Source organism: Silene latifolia, chromosome 5, assembly GCF_048544455.1.
Source record: "Silene latifolia isolate original U9 population chromosome 5, ASM4854445v1, whole genome shotgun sequence".
Classification (NCBI taxonomy): Eukaryota; Viridiplantae; Streptophyta; class Magnoliopsida; order Caryophyllales; family Caryophyllaceae; genus Silene; species Silene latifolia.
In genome coordinates, this window is record NC_133530.1 from 89,580,769 (window position 1) to 89,586,057 (window position 5,289).

The window sequence follows — 5,289 nt, forward strand, 5'->3', positions numbered from 1 at the left end:
AAGATTTCAAATTTGTAATAATCTGAAGTCAGGTCTCTAAATTTATAATTGAAATTTTCCAAATTAGGGTTCAATAAATATAAAATTGTGGATAATCGTAATTGAAGTAGCAAATTAAATAATCAAAATTCACAATACAAAATCATAAATAGATCGACGATAATGAATATTAACAAAAAGTTAAAGAAATTTTCATAGACCAATTTATCTAAGAGAACTAAATTAGCAATCTAAATTACAAATCCGGAAAGAATGAGGTTTAAAACTAAGGTTTAAAGACTCAACAACTTATACAAAATAACATTTGCAAATCGTTGGGGAACAAAAAAAAATAGAAGACACAAACTATAAAGTCTAAGAATGAAGGAGTCAAATAAAAATTAAAAATAATGCTCTGAAGGGAAATACAGATACAAACTACAAAGTCTAAGAATGAAACTATGAGGTTCAAAATTAAGGTTTACGTACCGTAATTATTGCGGCCAAACTCACCGCGACAATCAAGAACTTCTTCATTTGATCAATATTTTTTTGTAGGTTTAAACGATTGTTGTAATAATGTATGTGTAAATGAGTTAGTAGCACCTTATTATATGAAAAATTCTTGGGTCCTCCTGGAGGACAATAAATACGTCCTCCTTAGCCAATAAAAAGACATTAGTTTTTGGTAAAGTCTTATGTATATTGTTTTATTTTTAAAAAATAAATAAATTAGATTTATTAGCAAATAAACTACATTCCTTTCATATATAACCAAAAAATTGTTGATCCGAATAAAATAATGACTTTTATTCTGATTACTTTGTCAACTTTATTTTAAAAAATAAATGTCAATATATCATATATTGAAAGGTAAATAAAATATATATTTGTAATAAACTTTGTTGTTCATATTTTAACTTAATACATACAGAGATTTAGTCATGTAAATACTTTTTTAGTTTTGATTATAAAACCTCTCACAAAAAAAAGGTAAATATTTTTTTATATTATATTTTCAAAACTTTTATATTAAAAAGCCTTACAAAAACAGTTAACAAATTTTACAATATAATTATCTGCCACATTCGTTTGTTTAGCTGGGCTAAATTTTATGGCTTCTATTAACTTGTCAATACTCATCAAACATTACACATATTAAACATTACACTTATTACATTCCGAAGACAGTTATGAATATTTATAACTGTAACATTTAAGGCGTAACGCCATGAATCCGATTTCCCGAACCTCTTTCTTTTGCCTATAATAACGATAAAGTAAATAACCTAAACCTAAAACCAGTACTAAAAGTGTTAGAACACCTAAAACTATAAAACCCGAATAATCCGGGTTTTTCTTTGGGGTAGACACCGGTGTTACCGGGATTCTCTTCGCGGTAACCTGCATTCAAAATTAAAAAAAGTTGTAAATATTACTCAAAGTTGTAAATATTACTCCTAAAATATGATATACTCATTTTGGCGGACCCGGACATTTAAGCGTGGGAGTGCACAATATAATAGAAAAAAAATCATACAATATAGCAAAATTGTTAATGATTAAACTTCATTATCAATATTACATATAATAAAGATCATACTGGAGTTTTTATTTTTACAAATACAGGTACTAAATATTTAAAGTCATGGTACAATATATCATGTTTTGAGAACACTTCATTACTCTAAATTTTGTATTTATTTATTAATCTACAATAAAACATACGTAGAATCAAGATTTCAAATTTGTAATAATCTGAAGTCAGGTCTCTAAATTTATAATTGAAATTTTCCAAATTAGGGTTCAATAAATATAAAATTGTGGATAATCGTAATTGAAGTAGCAAATTAAATAATCAAAATTCACAATACAAAATCATAAATAGATCGACGATAATGAATATTAACAAAAAGTTAAAGAAATTTTCATAGACCAATTTATCTAAGAGAACTAAATTAGCAATCTAAATTACAAATCCGGAAAGAATGAGGTTCAAAATTAAGGTTTAAAGACTCAACAACTTATACAAAATAGCATTTGCAAATCGTTGGAAAAAAAAAAGAAATAGAAGACACAAACTATAAAGTCTAAGAATGAAGGAGTCAAATAAAAATTAAAAATAATGCTCTGAAGGGAAGTACAGATACAAACTACAAAGTCTAAGAATGAAATTATGAGGTTCAAAATTAAGGTTTACGTACCGTAATTATTGCGGCCAAACTCACCGCGACAATCAAGAACTTCTTCATTTGATCAATATTTTTTTGTAGGTTTAAACGATTGTTGTTATAATGTATGTGTAAATGAGTTAGTAGCACCTTATTATATGAAAAATTCTTGGGTCCTCCTGAAGGACAATAAATACGTCCTCCTTATCCAATAAAAAGCTTTATTTTCATTATTTCCTAACATTTACCTTTATATTTATAGCATTTATAATGGAAATGAATCTTCTTATTGGTTAAGGAGGATGCATTTATTGTCCTCCGGGAGGACCCAAGAATTTTTCCTTATGATATAGTATATGCAAATATGGGGAGATTACGGAAATCATTAATGCCCTTATAGGTTATTATACCGCATTCAATTTTTTTACAAATAAAAACATTAAAGCTTTATTAAGCTAGATAAATGGTCTCATAAGTCATAATTTTTTTACAAATAAAAACACAATTAATTCTTTCCTTTTTTTGATTTTTTATCCTATGCCTAGTGGGCATAGGGTAGAAAAAACGTATTATTATTAATATTAATATTATTATTATTAATACTACTATTATTATTATTATTTTAATTAAATATGAAGTATTATAGTATATTATGAAGTTTTTGAGAGTTGTTACACGACAATCAAATATTACTTAAAGTTAGCCTTTTAATAGTATTGTATAGATTAACCCTTTTAATATTGTTCATCCTTAGTCCCTACTATTCAAACATGATCAATTAAATGTGGTCTTGTGTTAGATAATGCCAAATACACGTAATTTTTTTTTTTATGATGACCGACACAAAACGTGAAAACGTCTTATTCTATTATATGTGAATTATGCTAGGACATGAAAGATAAAAGGGCGTGCTTAATACATGAAGCCTTTCAACTTGCAAAGTGATTTGGGTGTTTAAAACCGTGTTGTGCAAGGTATACCAAGTGATTTATTTGGGTGCTTAAAATTGTTTAGTAAAACGATCTAAACGTAACAATATTAATATCTAAAGGTAAACATTATAGGTCGACTCTTTCGTTTATGCTGGCTTATTTTATAGATCGATTTGGCCGTGTTCAATGGTCAGAACAAACTCTTACCTACCTGAGTAATCCTTCAATAATATTACTTGCATAACCTCCCTTATAGAGTGGAAGACTATAAATAATGACAGAGTAAAGGTCAAATATCCTAGCAGTTACAAATAATTTAGCCGTTGATGACAACAAATAATTGTCATGACAAAATTTGTATGTAACATATGTTTAATGCAAGGGTGGTCCAAAGAAACAAATAAAACCAGAAATTAAAGTAATATAGTATATAGTATATATATAGCGTTTACTAAATTTATGGTCGTCGTCTTTTTGTAACTTATTTTATGAGAGTACAAGGTAAAATGACAAGTGGTATAGCAAAAACACCAAGTCAAAGCGAATAGCGGTAGATTAAAAAATTAAAATAACTCAATGCAAGCAATAAATCAATTAATATAATATAGGTATTCACATAACACATCACACAATATCATAATATTGTCAAACAACAAACATCTCTAAAGTTGGAGCAAGCTCACTTCCAAGTTAGCGTATTCTAATCTTCAAGTCTATGAATTTAGTGAATTTATAAGTGTTATATTTTTCAATGCAATTTAATGTATCTAAGAGGGAATAAACAAATGTGTAGATCAACGGTTTCTTGTTTTAAAGGGGATAATTTGTAAATGTTTATAAATGCTTTTATATAGAGCCACGTGGCGCTAAAAGACTGCTCAATCTAACCTTTTTAATATTATTATATAGATATAGATATGTAAATAACGTGATTAATATAATGATAGGACCATTTTTCATGGTTTCTTGAGATCATAGGCTCCACTCCATACCTCATTTAGGGCTTCTATTTTATTGAGATCGTTGGTCCCTTTTTGTGACGGTCACAAATTGTGACGGCCCCAAATGTGATCACTTTATGATAAAAAGTAGTCACACATAAAATGTTGCTTATTAAATAATGGTCACACTTTTTCATTAAAATGGTCATATTTGGGTTTGTTACAATTTGTGGCGAAAAATGAGAATTTGCATTTTAGGAATGAAGTAAAATTGAAAACAATTTATTACTCTATGAATTTATCATTAGGTTCAATGAAGATGTTCATCAAAGCCAGCTTAGAGTATCTATTTTAATCGCAAAAGTGGTAACTAATCCCCTTAACTATATTCAATTGTGAAATTAGGCCCCATATTATAATGGAAGGATATGGGTTTTTTTGGATACTAGGAGAGTCATCTTGATCTCCTTTCATTTACATGATCAATTAATACATCTTGAGTTTTTGCATCATGTTTCTAATAAAACTGTCTACATCACTTTCATTTATGGGAGTATTGATGTTGGACATAGGGAAAGACTGTGGGATGAATTAAGGGGATTGGTTGGAAAGGTTACAAACTGGATTCTACTGGGAGACTATAACATAATTAGAGCTATGGAAGAAATAATTTGACTAAATCCTCCTTCCGTCATAGAGATTTTGGCTTTTAATCAGTGTTTGCTGGATTGTACTCTGGATGACATGCACATTTTTTGATGTGAGCATACCTCGACTAGCAAGAGGGATGTTACAACTCGTGTATGATCCAGATTGGATAGAGTTCTTACAAATTTTCTTGGCTGGTTGAGTACCCTTACACTCAGGTTACTGTTATTCCACCAGGGATTTCTGATCACTCGCCTCTATTATTGGTAGTAGTAAATTAAAGGAGAATTATAAGCCCAGGATAAAATTTAGCTATCTTAACTGTTGAGAGGAACATAAGGAATATGAGGATGTGGTTATGCAGGCTTGGGATCTCCCTGTGAGGGGTAGTGCAATGTATAGGCTCTTTGAAAAAATAAAAAATGTAAGGCAAAAACCTTATTCAGCTTCATAAAACAAGTTTCTATGGGATATCAAAAAAGGTTCAGGGGGAAAAAAAGGAACCGGAGAAGTGCCAAGATAAACTTCAACTCAGGCCTTTGGATCCTCTCTTTTTTTATCAGGAAAAAATAGTATTAATGAACTTTTTGAAATTAAAATCGACCAAGAGAAGTTCAT